The sequence below is a fragment of the Lissotriton helveticus genome, chromosome 2_1 (assembly GCF_964261635.1).
Source record: "Lissotriton helveticus chromosome 2_1, aLisHel1.1, whole genome shotgun sequence".
Lineage (NCBI taxonomy): Eukaryota > Metazoa > Chordata > Amphibia > Caudata > Salamandridae > Lissotriton > Lissotriton helveticus.
The window spans coordinates 794,569,253-794,588,403 of NC_136059.1; positions in this window are offsets into that span (position 1 = coordinate 794,569,253).

A 19,151-nucleotide genomic window follows, 5' to 3' on the forward strand; every position below is an offset into this window, starting at 1 on the left:
CCAAAAACAGAAAACTGACCCTGAACCCTAAAAACACCCCCTGAACCCTAAAAATACCCCTTTACCCCAAAAACTGAAAACTGACCCTGAACCCTAAAAATACCCCTTTACCCAAAAACTGAAAACTGACCCTGAACCCTAAAAATACCCCTTTACCCAAAAACTGAAAACTGACCCTGAACCCTAAAAATACCCCTTTACCCAAAAACTGAAAACTGACCCTGAACCCTAAAAATACCCCTTTACCCAAAATCCCAAACATATAACCTTTTAAAAATAATTATATACTTACTAATACTTACATTGTAATAGTATGCGTTGTAACGGTATCTGCGTTTTAAAAACATGCTTTGTAAATGTATGCGTTGTAAAAGTTTTTGCAATTTAAAAGTTTTGTTGTAATGGTAGTGCATAGTAAAAGTAGCGTTGTAAACGTTGCATACCCACTCCAGTGGGTGCAACAGTAGGGAAAGTGTTGGATAGCGTAGGGGTTAAAATTACTATTCCAACTTCAGAGAGTGCAATAGTAGGGAAAGTAAATACTTCACAAATATATATAAATAACATAAATATTAATACCAATTACAAATAATTAAAATATTAAAAAAGTGTATACAAATATTAAATATTTATTTATAAATACAAAATAAAATTATTTAATTATAAAAATTGCCTACTCATACTAATTAATTACCTATTAACAATAAATTAATTTACAATTTAAAAATTAATAAATTATTTTCAATTACCAATTATATTTTAATTAATTACCAATTACTAATTAATTAACAATTAATTCTAAATAAATATCAATACATAAATTAACATATTTAATTAATTATAATTAAATTACTTCCCACCCTATTCCCCTAAAAACCCACAACCCGCTACAGAAAATAAATTACTAAAATTAAAATATTTATCAATTAATCAATTATAATTAATTACCAATTATATTTTAATTAATTACCAATTAATAATTAATTAACAATTAATTCTAAATAGATATTAATAAATAAATTAACATATTTAATTAATTAGAATTAAATTACTTCCCACCCTATTCCCCTATAAACCCACAACCCGCTACAGACTTATATTACACAAAAAATAAAAATTATTATTAACTTACCTTAAATTCGATATTTTTGTTGTCTATAATATGTCTAGTCGATATTATGTCCATTCTATATTTTTGATTCGATATTATGTCCATTCTATTCGATATTAATTTTCTCTAGTCGATATTTTTGTTGTCTATATTATGTCTAGTCGATATTATGTCCATTCTATATTTTTTACTCGATATTCTGTCCAGTCGAAATAAAAGACTCGATATTATGACTGTACACCGTTTGTTTCCCTGCGGTGAGCTCAGGCATTTTGAGCTCAGGCAAAGTTGTCTGATTCGGTACTTGTAATATTGTGTTTTATGCTTTTTTACTGCTTATTATCTGGCCATGAGATGTTAATGACACCAGAATGTCGACTCCTACACCAGGATGTGTCAGACAGAGACTGTACACGCTGGCAGTCCTGTGTACATTAGGGGTGCCTACTTTACAAGCTCTCCTTTGCTGTAGACATCACGGGTACTCAAAGCTGTCAGTAGTCTCACTCCTACTTAAAGTGAGATAGTGTGTGTAGTGTCTGTGTAATGACAATCTCATGCCACCCTCTAAGGTGTGTGCGAATTTTCTGAAATCTGATTCAAGTGAATGTCCTTCACAGCAGCTGGGCTCAGTAAATTAATAGTTTAATATCTGCTCTCTGCGCTGGAGCAGGCTGAGAGTGCTACAATGTAGCAAATATGCCCGGCAGGCGCCACACAGCTTTACAATGCACCACCACACTAAGACTGACTAGGAGGCCCGGTTTTAAATCCGGATGTGACCACCATAGTGCCTCGTCAAGTCTTGAAGGAAGAGGAAGTGAGGTCGGTGAGATTCGGCGGGGAACTTCAATCTGAGTCCGAGTCAAGTGACAGTCCTCTGTGCGCTGCTGACTGTCTGCACAATAGAATACATTTATGAAAATGTTACATGCTGCTGTGTGGCGCGCTCTGACTCCTCTGCCCCAGGGTCAAGAGAGCCTCTCCCTGTAGCACCACTGAGGCCACTAACTTGGGAAAAACTAGACTAATGTCTGCCTTGCGGCTGGTCGCCTTGCAACTCCCTTGTGCCCCGAGAGAGAGACCCTTCCGGTGCCCCTGCCTTGCCATGGACGACAGCAGCACTGAATTGAGACAACACGGAGAGCAGCACTGGAGCCATTCTGGCACATTTAGCGTTTCCCACTCTCTGGTAAGGTTGCTAAATACTGCCATACTGGTCATTTGTTCATGTTGATTTAAAACTTAAGCATGACAAAATTATTTAAAAAAAACATTGTCTTCATAACGTTTATACATTTTACATTGGGCTTTGTCTTTATTTACTTTAATTATGAGACAAACTTCACAGTTTTAGAACACTGCAAAGTATATACTGATGAGGGAAAACATCTCGGCTTTTTGTATGACCCCGAGCCAGGACAATACAATACCGATCATGCCAGTAAAAACAACAGATTGGTGGTAACCCTATAGTGACTGGTACAGGAGGAACTACCTGGGATCTACTGCAGTAACAGTGATCAATAGTGAAGTGAATAATCCAAAGAGGCCAGTCCAACCCTGGTCAGGCTCAGGTTCCTCTTAATGGCAGGAAGGTGAATGTGCACACTGAGAAGCATTTTCTGCTGCTTTTGGGCCGTCCAAGCCTGGTTGGAGCTTCTTATTATTGTGGTGGGGAAAAGTCTTGAAATTACATTTTTGTCAGAGGGTGGCTCTGAGTGTCACTTAACAACACCAAGTACGATAATGTGGCCCATCCATAGCTGCTTCCGGTTCTGTATTTCTTGTGATTTGTAACACTATGAAACCTGATTTGTTAATCCTAAACACTTTGGATGCTGAGATTAATAGTTTTCTTATTTCCTATCAGAAAGAATGTACAAACAATATCCACAGTACAAAATGCACCTAGTTATGAAATGCATATGTGTTGTGATCAATGGGAAGTGCTCTGCAGCACTTTAAAGATCTTTTTCGAGTTTCTCACAGCTCAAAAGGGTATAATTTGTTATGTTTATCCATTTCCATGGACTTCATTGCTTGGTTTTCCTGGCGAGAAATTGTCACTCATAGTGGTTGAAATGTCACTCATAACTGCACTGCAATTTAAAAAATGTCACACATAGCAATCTGAAACCTTGGCAGCTATGCCGACGTGGCTGCCACACAGTGACACTTGCTGGGATAGGGGAGCAGTTGAGACTCAGACCTATGTGTGGGAAGGGGACACATTGCATTGGGTATGATGAATGCTGCGGTGAGCAGGATTTGAGGGTGGCTGCTCCCACCTGTGGAATTGTTCTGTGCGGGTGGTGGGGTGGGACATAGGCCGTTCGGCACATGGGTCGGGCGATGATAGATGGGCCTACACTGTGGCGGGGTGTGGGAAGCCCTGGCACGATCTCGATTGCCTTGGGCCTATACCGTGGATTCATTAGAGACAGCTGACTCACGGACTCCGGCCGCTGCGGTGAAAATGTGCGTAATGGCATGGTTGCTGGGTGGGCCTCGGGAGAGACTGTGGAACGCGCATGCCGATCACAGTCAGGCAGGCTGACGGATATGTTTGGAGGTATTAGGTAGAATCACACCGGTATGGTTTGGCGAGTGGCCTCGGGGTGCTCTGTGGCTGCGAGTTCAGATGGTTGGCACTTGCTTGCACTGGTTGGTGGACCGGTGTGGAGCTGGCATTCCGGTGATACATGTGAGAAATATTTGTGCCCGAGGTTTGACAGTGGGGTGAGATCCGAAATTCCAGTCGAGACTTGGCCTCGCACCGTCACGGGGCTGCGGATGCCATGGGCGGCAGTCTGTGGGATGGCCCCGGGCGCCACAGGCTCTAGCTACGCCCCTGTACCACCCTCCCTCGTCGCTGAGAAGACTTGAACCTCTTGACCTGTGATACCACAGAGAGTCAAGTCCTGAAGGGGTTCTTGGCCCAGTTGCTCAGGATCCATAGTAGGTCAGGTCCTGCAGGAGTAAAACACCTCAAACCCCGCAGTAGCTCCTTTTGCCCTGTGCCCTTCTGAAAGATATTCTGACAATTATATACCAGACCACCCTCCTTTCTCCATTACTATTTACTATTCAGGTAGAAATAAAAAGAATAAAGTGTGCATTGTATACAAGCGTTTTCATAATTTGGTCATGGCAGCTTGAAGGACGTTTTATGGATGGTGAGTAGTGACTTCTTAGGCCTGAATTATGAGTTGTGAATAAATTCCCATCCCTCTGCAAACAGAGCATTGGGATAAATACTGAGATCCACACTGTTCTCCTGGCCAGTATTACCCAATGAAAGTTTCGAAATTTACAGAAGGAAAATGTGCTGTACATTTCTACACATGCTGAAATTGGTGTGGAGAGAACATACTCAAGCAATTCCCTCTTTTTTAGAGAAGCACTGAGGTTCGTACTACACCTGGTAAAAAGTACACCACAGCGTATAAGTATTTTTTGGGTCCAGAAAGACCGTACAGACTATGGGCTAGATGTAGGTAAATCAGATTTACCGCTTCATAAATACCGAATTTTACCGATTCGGTATTCATGAATCGGTAAATCTGATGTAGGTATTCATTCGGTAAAAAATACCGAATCGGTATGATTCGGTATTTACCGATTCTGTAATTACAGAATCGGTATTTGCCATTGATTCCTATGGGCCTTGAGGCCCATAGGAATCAATGGCAAATACCGATTCTGTAATTACAGAATCGGTAAAAATACCGATTTGCCAAGGGGGACAGGGTGTCACTTTGACACCCTGTAGCACCCCAGTTTTTGCCTTGTGTGCAATGTGACACACAGACATGCCCTTAGGGCATGTCTGTGTGTCACATGGCATAGGTGTACATGCACAGATGTGCAAGTACACTGGAATTCGGTATTTTACCACCCAATAGGATTGTGGCACTCTTTGAATTGCCAGCTACATCTGGAATTACAGAATCGGTATATTTACCGACTCTGAATATTTACCGAATCGGTAAATTTACAGATTCTGTAATTCTGAGGCCCCCTACATTTCAAAACCCAAATACCGGTCGGTAACGGCCGAAATCGGCCGTTACCGACCGGTAAAGGCCTCCCTACATCTGGCCCTTAGACCCTAAATGGAAAGGGACTAGGATTATAAGAGCAGTCAGTTCGGTTTCCTATAATAGGAACAATCTGCGCTGAACATGTTATTCTTCAAGACTAAAATAAAAGGGGGTACAGATGGGGCTCACTGAAGTGTGCACCTTTCTGGTCTCCAGGTCTGCTTTGGGGCCAGTGTGTAGGTGGGTTACTAAGACCATCGTGTCCTGCTTAATGGGACCAGATCCTTGTTGCATGATGTTGATGTATCATCCTTGATACAGTAGTGAATGTCATGTCAGAGATGTGAGAACACTGGATTTATGCCTTAGTATCTTTCTACAAGCATTTCTCATTTAATTAGTTTGTCTAGTGCGCACACACACACACACACACACACACACACACACAAACACACATATACATGTGTATGCATTGATAGATAGATAGATAGATAGATAGATAGATAGATAGATAGATAGATAGATAGATAGATAGATAGATAGATAGATAGATAGATAGATAGATAGATAGATAGATAGATGCTGTGAAGCGCTAGCGATATCCTCGGACTCTACTTAAGTCCTCATTTTGCACTGTAACTGTTGTTTCATTGTATTGTTTGTTGTAACTTTTGATTTATTGTATTGTGTGCTGTTTTGTTATTGTATCTGTTGACTTACTGGTTTTCTGTTTTCACGAAGTTGTTTGATGCCGCACCTGTCTCTTTTTCCCGCTCCACTCCCTCCTGTCCCCTGTCAGCCCCTATCATATCGCAGAACAACATATGGAAGTCACAGCACGGCCTCAATGAGCAGCCACCCACCTCATGGCCATTGTGCTGCTCCCATGCAGCTGCGGGTCACTAGGGATATCCTCGGACTCTGCCTAAGTCCTGCCTTTTGCACTGCAACCTTTGTTTTATGATATTGTTTTCTGTAACTTTTGCTTTATTGTATTGTATTGTTTGATGTTTTGTTACTGTATCTGTTGGCTTTCTGTTGTTTTTGATGATGTTGTTTGATGCCACTCCCACCTATTTCCCTGCTTTGCTTACTACCGCCTTCTGACTCCCATCTCCAGCTAGCCCCTCCAACCTTACAGGACTACTTATAGAAGCTGCAGCATGGAAGCGCGCAGTAGGCCTTCTGTGCCCGTCCATGCCCGGACTGCACCAGCACCAGGAACCCAGGCACAACTGCCACCAGAGGACCTGCTGGTACCATGCACTGTTCAATGGGTTTGTAAACTGAAAACCCCTTGTTTTACAAAATTTGTCAAAAACGTGAACTCGTTTAAAGTATAACATTTATATGCAATATCTTAAATCCTTTAAAGCATGTTGAAATCATGGGCATTATAAACTTACATTGCATGTTCTTTGTGAAACAAAACAATAGTCATAATTAAATAATAAACATCTCACAAATTGAATACAACGATGAAGTAAGACTTTGTATGCATAAAATTCTTCATCCATTTCTAGTTTGACGCCCGATGCATTTTGTTCCGCAATCGTATGGTCTAATACATCAAAAAGAAACTGCCATTCTCGTCGATATTACATCGGTTAGCGGCTCAACTTTAAGGAAAGTCCCGATGTAATATCGACGAGAATGGCAGTTTCTTTTTGATGTATTGGACCATACGATTGGGGAACATTTTACTTATATCCACGAATTTCAACTAAAGCGATAAGGTTCTTCGTGCATACTTCATTGAAGATCCCGTCAAAACCTCATATATCTTCCTAAATATCAACTATCGCAGTTTCAGCGTCCTAGTAAGAACAGATAGCATCTTTTCTCCATGGTTTTTTCCCCTGAAGAAGGGACCCCACCATCCCGAAATGCATCGGGCATCGAACCAGAAATGGATGAAGAATTTTATGCATACAAAGTCTTACTTTATCATTGTATCCAATTTGTGAGATGTTTATTATTTAATTATGACTATTGTTTTGTTTCACAAAGAACATGCAATGTATGTTTATAATGCCCATGATTTCAACATGCTTTAGAGAATTTAAGATATTGCATATAAATGTTATAGTTTAAACAAGTTCACGTTTTTGACTAATTTTGTAAAACAAGGGGGTTTCGGTTTACAAACCCATTGAACAGTGCATGGTACCAGCAGGTCCTCCTGCTGTTCATCACATATTCATATTCAGGCATCCGGATTGACAGTGAAAGCAGTACCATAGCACTAGTATTATGAATTAAAGATACACACCACTGAGTAACCGAATATTGGTGTGCATCTTCACCTTCTCTCTAACAACTGCCGCCAGAACATACACCGATACGTAGCTCCAAACCCTGGACCCAGTTCTCCGCAACAGCAACTGCTGCCGCACCTCTCCCCGATCCACATTAGGACCCTTTACCTATCAGCACTGCCTCTTCTACTGCAACACAAAAGCTCCAGCAAGAATGGCTACCACCACCTCACCTAGAGGGGGAGGAGCCGGGAGCCGAGCGGACGTGGATCGTCTCGGCTCCCGGTTCACGAGCTGCTCGAACTCGGCTCTAGGCTGCTACAGCCCTTCTTCTGATCGCCCTTCTTCCCCACATGAAGCGGAGCGAATGGGGCATTTGTGGAGCAACAGCGATCGCTCCTAACTAGGCGGACAGGTCCGATCTCCCGAAGAGAAGGAAGAGAGGGCATTGGCGCTCAAAATGGCGGGCGGCACCTCGCCGTGGACTCTGACGACTGCAGCCGCCGCTGGGAGGTAGGATTGCGACCTGCGCTCCCCCGCCTTGCACAGACTCTCGCCTAGTGTCGCAGCAGCTGACGGGACATAGCACCATCTAGCCTTACTTTAACGGCGCCCCCCACTGAGGGAATGCTCTCAGCGCCTGCCTGACTCCAAGATGGCGGCCGGCGGCGACTTTCGGATGGCGATCGCCGCTTCCTCTGGCTCGCCCCAACTTCTCTCCGGCCTCTTGTTTATCCTGCGGCCCTCGCTCAGACTGTCTGGCCTGCCACTCGACCTGCTGCCGTTTTGGGGGCCACCGCCACTTCCGGAATGCCCTGTGGGCCTGCAACACGGGCCGGATCTCCGGATCACTCACCCATACCCCACACAGCGCCTCACAGCCAACGTGTGACCGCACCAACACCTTCACCACCTTGCACACTCTCACGCCCACCGAGCCGGATGACTGCAAGCTCTCCAAGATGGTGACGCGCCTGCGGCTGGCCTCCAGCTCATCTCCCACCTGGGCTCCCACCTTCTCTCTTGGACTTCTTGACTTTTTGTTCTGTCCTGTCCGACACTTTGCTGCTGTTTTCGGCCAGTTTTCTCTCGACTCTAGCCCTCCTTCCATTCCCTCGCCCTTTAACCCCTTCTCCCTGTGGATGATCCTCAAATGTTTTCTCCCTTTTCTGCTTTCCCTTCTCTCCTTACCCTTGCATCCCTTCCACCCTCCCTTTGTACTGTGACTGCATCCACACTTATGGAACTCTGCTCTTTGACTTATTGAAATAACTCTAATCACTGGTATTTGCTTTAGACCTTGCACCATATACCATTCCTATGTGACTCTTAGAGTATATCCAGTCTTACCCATTCCCTATGTATATAGAGATAACTCTAATCACTAGTATATGCAGTAGTCCGCTGTGCTCTCTACCATTCCTATGTGACCCTTAGAGTATATCCAGTCATATCCCTTCCTATGTATATAGAGATAACTCTAATGACTAGTCGCCTATGTGACTGTTAGAGTATATCCATGTGTATCCCTTTCCTATGTATATAGAGATAACTCTAACGACTAGTCGCCTATGTGACTGTTAGAGTATATTCATGTGTATCCCTTCCCTATGTAGATAGAGATAACTCTAATCACTAGAATATGCAGTAGTCTGCGTTGCTCTCTACCATTCCTATGTGACTTTTAGAGTATATCCAGTCTTACCCCTTCCCTATGTATATAGAGATAACTCTAATCACTAGTTTATGCAGGAGTCCGCTGTGCTCTCTACCATTCCTATGTGACTCTTAGAGTATATCCACGTGTATCCCCTCCCTAAGTAGATAGCGATATCACTAGTATATGCCTAGAGTTTATCCATTTGTATCTCCTTGTGTGACTTTATCTCTTGTACATTTGCAATTTTTTCTGTTTGTACCTTTTTTATAACGCATGTAATCCTAAGTCTGTATGTTTTCAACTGGTTCTTATGTAAGTCAAAAATTTGCAATTTTTTTCCCGCATGTAACCTTCAGTCCTTATGTTTGCAACTGGATCCTATGTAAAGCGCTCTGACACCTTCGGGTAAAGTTCGCGCTATATAAAATCGCACAAATAAATAAATAAATAAATAAACCTACAACCCCAGACCATCTCCACTGCCTCCTGTTCAATGCATGATCTCACTGCCAGCACACCACTGAGATTTGGGACATCACCCCCTACTTCACCCCGACGTCATCTTCCTCACGAGATACGGCTCAACCCTACATCGCGCCCAACATCGCCTCAGCCATGTCCGACGGCTACAAGATTGCATACCGAGACCGCATCAACAGCATGGTAATAGAAATGTCATAATCCACAATGAAACCATCCACTGCACCGTCACTAGAGATGGCGCCACCTCGATCATAGAACACCTCAAATTCCAACACCGACCTGACAGCAAAACCACCATCAAGGTTCCCTCGCATACAGACTTCCAGAACCTTACCCCAGTTTCTGCAACATCATTCCCGAGTTCATCGTTCCGCTCACCATTGACTCTTGATTACCTCAATTTTCACCTTGACGACCCCAATGATGCCAACACCGCCAACCTCCTAAAAAGCATGAGTAACATCATCGTCACCCAACTTGTCACCAACCTCACTCACATCGCGGACACCCACTCAACCCCATTTTCATGGTCAGCAACAGAGTCAAATACAGCCATGTCACCGAGGCCAGCTGGACAGACCATGACATTGTCCCCTTCACTGTCTCTTTATCCCCGACTCCACCCTCAAGCTGCCCAGCACTTCACACAACAGCTGAAGCAAGATCTACAGAGAGTCAATTGACAGACACCCTCAACACACCTTGCTCACACTGCAACCAACCTAGACAGGCGGTCACAAACTTCTCCATCTGGCTCACAGACTGCCCCAGCAGAGCTGCCTCCAGCAAACCTACAAAGCACAAGAGATCCTTGAAACAAGCAAGCTGGTACACTATTGAATGAAGAACCATGAAGTGCATCTGCAGAAGACACAAAAGGAAACAGTGCACCGGCATGGGGCCCATGGATCGAACAACTTTCAAAACAGCCCTCCAACAATCTGAAAGAAAGAAGCACTTTGGCCGACCACATCGTAACAAGCTCCAACCACAGCAAAGAACTCTTCAGCATCGTCAGAAAGTTCTACAACCCCCCAGGCACCGAAAATGTCATCACCCCTTCACAGGAACTCTACAACTCTGAGTGGACTTCTTCCATGACAAGATCTCCTCCATCCTCAGGAACTTTGAGCCCCAACCCACTGACTTCCTGTCCCATGACCACCTTCTCTCCAAGTGGGCAGCTTACCACGCAAGGCACCACAGCCATCATGAACTTGGTCCACTCATGAGCACCCACAGACTCCCCTGCCCCATCACATCTTCATCATCAAGAGTAAGGCGATTGGCAGCAAGCTCACCGTTATCTTCAATGCATCAGTCAGTATGGCCAGCTTCCCTGAGGAATCGAAACATGCAGAAGTCAAGTCCCTACTCAAAAACACATCCGCCGACTCCAATTAACTCAAGAACTACCACCTAATCTCTGCTCCCCTATCACACTAAATTTCTCGAGAAGGCCTTCAACTCTTAGAACACCTGGAGAACAACAATCTTTTGTACACTTCCTAATCCGGATTCAGCACCAACCACAGCACCAAAACTGCCCTGATTGCAGCCACTGATGACATCAAATCCCTCCTCGACCAAAGAAAAATGGTGGCCTTGATCCTCTGTGATTTCTCAGCAGTGTTAGACACAGTTTCACACCACACCCTGATCAAAAGGCTCCACAACATTAGAATCAAAGAGAAGCCCTCAAGTGGATTGCCTTCTTTCCTCACCAGAAGAACCCAGAGAATCTGCCTTCCTCCCTTCACCTCAGAATCCAAGAACACCATCTACGACATCCATCAAGATTCGTCCCTCATCCCTACCCTGTTCAAGACTTATATGACTTCCTTGGCCACTGTCATCAGATCGCATGGATTGAGCATTCTACACTATGCCAAGGATTCCTAGCTCATCCTCTCAGTATCAGAAAACCCTTCTGCCACGCTAACTTCTGAAGGTGCATGACAAGCAACACTGGCTGGATGAGAGCCAACTACCTAAAACCCAACACAGACAATCTGTGATCTTAGGGAACAGCACCTTCCCTTGGAACTATTCCTGGTGGCCCCTGAACTAGGACTCTCACCCACTCCAATCAACCACACCCATAACTTTGGCATCATCCTGGCAGAAAATTCACCATGAAAAGATGGATTCATTCCTGTTCAAAGTATGATCTCAAGATCTTCAAGTGGCTCCCAATTGACACCAGACGCCCCGCCACACAAGCCCTTGTCACCAGCCAACTGGACCATGGCAATGCATTTTATGTAGGAAACACTTTGTATCTCCTCAAGAGGCTGCAAAGAATACAGAACACAGCAGCCAGACATCCTAGACCTCCATAAACAGTTCCACATCACCCCCACCTCAAAAAGCTCCACTGGCTCCTCATTCAGGAGAGATGTCAGTTCAAGATGCTGATCCACACCTTCAAAGCCTTCCACAACTAGGGTCCAGCTCACATCAACCACCAATTGAACTTTCACCTATATGCGTGTGTATATATATATATATATATATATATATATATATATATATATATATATATATATATATATATATATATATATATATATATATATATATGTATTGCAACCCTTCTGAATCACTGTGCTAAGATACATGATGTATTCCTTGTTTATTGATGAAATGTATTTATGTGATATATTAATATATTTCAATATAATGTCGAATAACTGGTGAGCCCATCGAACTACAAAAATCTTTTTTCACTGTTTGTTATTGAAACTAGTCATGTGGTGATGACGAAATGGAGCACTGGCACTTTCAAAATGAGCAAGTGAATATGGGACGTTGTCATGTGAGCAAGGCTCCGAGGAGCCGAAACGTCATGCGGCATACTCTGTTTCAATAAATGAGTTGCACAGAACTGGTCCGTGTCCGAGGTATCCTTGCAGCACTGCGAGAAGGCGAGAGGCTGGCATTGGGACGCAGAAAACTGTAATATATATATATATATATATATATATATCCAAAACCACCTCCAGTGTAAACTGAAAGAAGGAGCCACAAGCGAGGACTGGAGAGAGAGGTTCTTTATTTGCTAGCAGGTGAGGCGTGATGCATTTCGGCGTGAGCCTTCCTCAGACGCCCCTGCTTCACTGAATGTTCATGCGCCCAGCTGATTGGAGTCTCTGCAGCCCTCCCTGAGTGACAGGAGCACGCCTCCCCCAACCATGTGATCGTTGGTTGTAGTGTAAGGTGACGAACACTACAACTCCCAGCATGCTTCATTGCTGGGTGAAAATAACGTGGGGAAAACCAAAGTTGAAATCTTGCGTTTTGAGGCGTCTGCAGCGCTCGGCGTACTTGAAACAGCTTATGAATGCATGGGAACCCCTCAAGTCCCCGCTGTACCGTTTCAACCTGCAGGGTACAGGTCCGCCAGGTCGTGGGTAAGTGACAGTGCACCAAACACCATATATATATATATATATATATACTCCAATTTTCCAACCAAGGAAAGGTCGCTGCTGTGTCGTTCAGCTTCAAATTACTTTTATTGTCAGCTGTTTAGCATGTTAGACGCGTTTCGCCTGCCCAGCAGGCTTGCTCACTAACATTTGCATAAAGTTTTCTCAACAAATTAAACGGACAGTGTTTTTGTGTCATGTGCTCAATACAATCATAGAAGGTGAGAACAGACTTGCAGTTTTTTATACACCGAACCTCGCTGTAGCAAGCTCTGTTACCAGCGCGCGTGGCTTATATTCAAGTAACACAATGCATAATGACCCATGCTATGGTCATATTCATAGTTATTTGGCCACTTGAAACAACAAATACCTTTATGTCATAATAACGACAAAAGGAAAGAATTAATTGAAGTTCCACCTAATTATGGCACAGCCTTTCACTGCCCTCATTGGTTAAATCTCAGACACAACAAGTTATTTCATGTCAGAAATAAGCGCCCACCCATTACGTAAAGGCTCACATTGATGCCAGTACATTGCAAACATTGAGGTTCATAGTAAATTATACAAATAATTCATGGCAGATCATACTATTGCATATCATTATCTGCCCCAGTGGGCTGGAACACAATAATGCCAAATAGCATCACTTGAAGTGCAAACAATTCTTATAATTGAAATTATTTAAAAATATTATGTTTGCGCTTACACCTGCCGTGTTACACTTGCATTATACCTTATGTAACTACTTGCAAATATTGCATTCGGGTCCTGCCCCAGTGGGCTTAACGTGACTGATGGCAGTAAAAAATTACAGGATCAAATGTATACATCTACCAGCCTTGGTGTTCACACCATTTAAGTGCTTATTGTGAAAGTGCTCTGTTTAAAAACAGTTAAAAAATACAGAGTCAGGGAGGCAGCTACAAATGTGTATGGAGATTTCCCTCCATGTTGAGTCCTACGGGGGTCTTGGTGTTTAATCTGATGATATAGCTCGACTCGAGCCTTCTCAGAGTTTTTTGTCGATCACCTCCCCTTATGTTCATAGGTACAGCATCGATCGCACAATATGTAAGACCTTGCACATCTTTGTTGTGGCATTTGTCAAAGTGCCTGGCAACAGGGTAGGTTTTATCACCATTCTTGATTGCACGCAAGTGCTGCAACACGTTTATGGACTGGGAGAATTGTGCTGCCCACGTACCTAAATCCACAGGGACACTGAAGCACGTAGACAGCAAACTCTGTCTTGCATGAGAATTGCCCTTTGATTTTCTGCATTGTGAACTCTCCGCCTCAGTTCTTGCTTTTGTTTTACTTGCACTGTCTTTGAAAAAAATGTCATCCCTAGATTTTTGCTTAACCCTTCGTACTGCTGTCTCCATACACTCTTGGGAGTACCCTGTTCTAGCAAATCGCATTCTAAGACATTGCACTTCAGTCTCAAAATCCTCTTTGGTACTACAATTTCTCAATGCCTTCAGGCATTCCCCATAGGGGATGCTTCTGACCAAATTATTTGGGTGAAAACTCGTTGCATGTAGCAGCGTGTTTCCATCCGACGGTTTACGGTAGAGCTTGGTGTGCAGCCTCCCATTGTGTATGTATACTGTCACATCTAGGAAATTCACTTCTGACTCACTGATAACACTTGTGAATTTGAGATTAAGATTGTTGTTTTGTAGCTTTTATACAAAGCTCTTGGCACTGGTTTTATCCCCCATCCACACAACAAATAGGTCATCTATAAAGCGACTCCAATGAACCACATTTTCTTGGCATTCTCTCTGCCATAGGGATTGGACCACCTGCTCCTCCCACCAGAGGTGCAGGTGTCTGTAAGTCTAAACAGCCGTGCAAAATAAGCGATAGTGCAAATTTGGGCATGTGCAAAGACGAGCAACATACAATGATCCTTTTAGTGAGGTGATTAGTACAACTGGTAATTAATACCTGAGTGAAGTCTCAACCATGCCAGATACAAGGTTCTGACCTCTTGCCCAACCAGCAAAACAGAAGACAAGAACTATTGCTTCTAAGAATTCAGTACAATCTACTTGCTGTAATGCTAAGCACTATAACCCAACACAGTTTGTCAGCTTATCACAGTGCACAACCTGTAAAAGAAAGTTCCATGGCCATGTCTGTCAACTAAATGAAATAAACTGTCTGTTACAAAGGCCCCCAACTGTAGCCCAGTACGCTCAGTCTGTTCTTCCCCCGACTGCAGACATGAATATATATATATATATATATATATATATTCACTGAAAAAAGCAAAGATTATAGACACATTGTAGTTAGGCTCAGGTTTCATCCACACAAAAACAGAGAACTTTGACAGTTACAGTTAGCTGAGCTAACTATAACACTCGCCCCCATAATTCACTGCTTATGACATCACATAGTACATCCCTCCTGACATGGTCATTGACATCACTGATGACCTCTCAAATGACATCACTGATGACATCATCCACTGAATGTGAGTGTTTTTTAAATGTTAATGAGCATTAAATATATATTCCAAGGTTTATTGCTGAATCAGTGGGTGTATGAGTGTCTATATGGATGATTCAGTGGGTGTGTGACTGACTATAAGTGAGTGATTAGGTGTCTCAGTGAATGAATGGGTGAGTGACTGGATTGTGTGAATGTCTGTATCAGTCTGTCAGTTGGTGTCTAAGTGGCTGTAAGGGTTGGTGAGTGGCTGTATGGGTGATAGATTGGTTCTTTGAGTACTTGTATGGCTCTATGAGTGTCTGTGTGGGTGGTTGAGATGGTGTGTGACTGCCTGCATGGATGAGTGAGTGTGTACGTCAGTGGCTGTATTGGTTAGTGAGTGTTTCTGTGAGGGGCTGCATGGGTGACTGAGTATATTTATGGCTGTGTTGGTGAGTGATAAGATGTGTCAGTATGTGAGTAACTGTATGAGTGAGTGAGTGATTTTGAGAGTGGCTGTATGAGTGAGTGTGTGCTTGTGACAGTGACCATATAGGTGAGTGAGTTGAGTGAGTATATGTTAGTAAATGTATGAATACGTGAGGGGGTGTGTATATAGCTGTATAGGTGAGTAAGTGGCTGTGTGATTTGCTCTATGGGTGAGTGAGTAGGTGTTTGAGTAGCTCTATGGGTGACTGCCCATGTGTGAGGGGCTGTTTGGGTGTATAAGTGGATATATCAGTGGCTGTATTAGTGAGTTAGTTGGTGTAGGAATGGTTTTATGGGGGATTGAGTGGATGTGTGTGTATACCTTTGAATCAGTGGATGGGTGTCTAATTACCGGTATGGGTGTGTCAATGGTTTTGACAATGGTAGTGTGGAAGTTGGAGTGGGTGTATGAAAAGTTATATTAGGGTGTGAGTCGGTTCCATCATAGATTCTATGGATTATATCATCAGTGATGTCATTTGAGATGTCATCGGTGATGTCACTGACCATGGCATGAGTGATGTAATATGTGAAGTCATAAGCAGTGCATTGCCGGGATGTGAGTTTTCGTTAGCTCAGCTAACTATAACTGCTGAATTTCTTTGATTCTGTATGAGTGAAAGGACTGGACTGTGCTTTCATCATCCCGTTGTTTGAGTTTTCTCCAAGGGCTTGAAGTAGAGCTTGCCTCCTGTTGGAAGTCTCAGGGACAGAAAAGACTTCAAAGGTCACTTCTGGGAAATCAAGAGAAACCTTTGCCAAGGAGAAGAGCTGGAGAAACTGGAGGAGGAGAGCTGCCCCATTGCTGTGTACTGTCTGGGTTTGGCCCGCAGTGGCTGTTTCTGCCAAGGAAAGGAGAAGGACTTTGCTGTGTGCTGTGTCCCTTGCTTGAGGAAGGTCTCCAAGGGCTTGAAGTGGAGCTTGCCCCCTGTTCACGAGGTCTCAGGAACAGCAAAGACCTCATCCAGTTTCTGGGCATCATCTGTGGATCCGCTGGTTCCAGCTGCCACAGAAGAAAAGGGGAACCAACTCTGTCACTGAGTCAGTTGCAGGATTCCATGTCCTGAAGGCACTGTAGAGGGCACCGCCTCATTTCTCAATGCAACCCTTGTCTCACCAACTCCAACAAGCTGCTTCTTGCACCGGTTCCTGTGGGCATCCCTCTCCGCACCGCTTCGCTACATGCTGCACTGATGTCACCGACTCCATCGTTGCCCGACTCGAACATCAACCGGCTCTGTCGCCGCATTGTGACCTGCCAGCACTGCATTGAGCATCGTCTCACCCTGCCACGCAAGCCTTGGTTTCACCGACTCCGTCAACAAATCGCTGCCTACACTGAGCCATGAGGACACCGCAGGCTGCAACGCTTCCATCTCACATCCCAACCACGACAGTTGCGCTGAACCAGCTCATACGTTGTGTCAGCCGCAACAAGAAAAGGTACTGTCTCTGAGTCTTTCCACTCTTTAGCTAATGCCTATCGATGTGGTTGGCTGGAGTTGTTAGACTCTGTTGTATTCAGTATCGCGGTAGCCCCAGATGGAGCTACGGAGGAACTACCTGTATTTTCAGGTTTTTCCTGTTATTTGGGACAGTAACTATTTTTACAGTATTATATGTTGGATTTATGTCGTATTTGGTCTTGTTTAGTTTAGATAAAGATTACCTATTTTCTAAACTGATGTGGTGTCCATTTGTAGTGTTTACACTGTGTTACTGTATGCATGCACAAATGCTTTACACACTACCTCTGAGTTAAGCCTGTCTGTTCGTGCCAAGCTACCAAGGGGGTGAGCAGGGGTTACTTTAGAAGTGTATCCTCCTTACCCTGATGAGGAAAAATGGTCTCTACTTAGACAAAGGTGCCAACTAGAGACCACCATTTCTAACACCCCCTTTTTCCACCACCCTGCAAACGTGCCTTGTGACGCACTACTAGTAGGGGATGAATCCCCCTTGGCTACTGATGGTCCTTGGGGGCCAGCTACCCCTCATGTTACATCCAGCAAGTCCCAGCAAGGCATGGCCCCCTTCCACGTACCATTTTAGGCCCCAGGGCCCCCTTTCCCTCGGGCCTGACCGTTTAAAAAAAATATATATAAAATCAGCCATGAAGGTGCCTCCAAGACAAAGCAAACAGCAATGCCCCGGGCATGGGTACCGTGGGGCATTGCAGGAAATGGGGTGGTGGTCCCCAGGGCCACATTTGGCTCCAGGAGGGGGGCTACACGCCCCCTCACATCTTCTGTATAGTTCTAGGAAGTCAGTGGTCCACCTGCATATGTGATTAAAAGTGCCCCGGGTAGAAGGCGGTCCCTAGGGCTTTGGTAAGCCCTAGAGAGGGTGCCTTGTGCACCCCCTCCAATATTTAGCATATGCCACTGGAAACTGGCCCACCCGGGGGTTATTCCGAAGTACGCGCAGACTTTTCAAAAATGTTGCAGCAGATTTGTAGATACGCCCGGGAGTCTGCCACAAAATAAATAAAAAAAATGCTTTTCATCCCAGACGGGGTCCCTGAGGCACCCCCGACCATATATGGGAGGTCAGGGTATTCATACCCTGCCCCTTTTCTTAATTTTTCACTTCTTTTGAGTCCCTAGATGGCTTCCTGTTTGAAGAGTTGGCAGCCAAAAAAGCTTTCGTAGGATCCACGATTCCACTGCAAGGACTTGCGTCCACAGATATGTATATTTTTTGAGTTAGATATCCGAAAAACTACTGAATGAATTTACACCAAATGACAAAATAAAGCACGCTTTCTGGACCAACATCTATCTTTCAGCCAAATTTGGTGTAATTCCGTTCAAAGGTTCGGGCTGTAGCCATGTTCAAAAAATGAAAAGTCCCAATAGACTTAACATGGTGAAAACACATTTTGGGACCCTCTTTTTTCTCGGTTCCCGCTTAATGGATCACCCCAAAACTTTCAACACAGCAGCTGAACCAAAAAGTAGACGTTTTGTGAGAATTTCGTGGGGATTTGTAAAGCGGCATGAAAGTTATTAGCAAAACAAAAAACGCTTTTCCTATGGAAACTTTGATCCTAAATATAATATTGTATTTTGCAATCAAACATGACACAGAGATCAAAACCGGTGGAAGGAAGCAATGGAAGAAACGCAAACGCAAAAGGAGGAAAATCCGGAGGGGAGGACGCAAGCACAAAAGATTTAATGCCGCATAGGAGGACAACTTGGCAAATCTGGAGGAAATAATGGG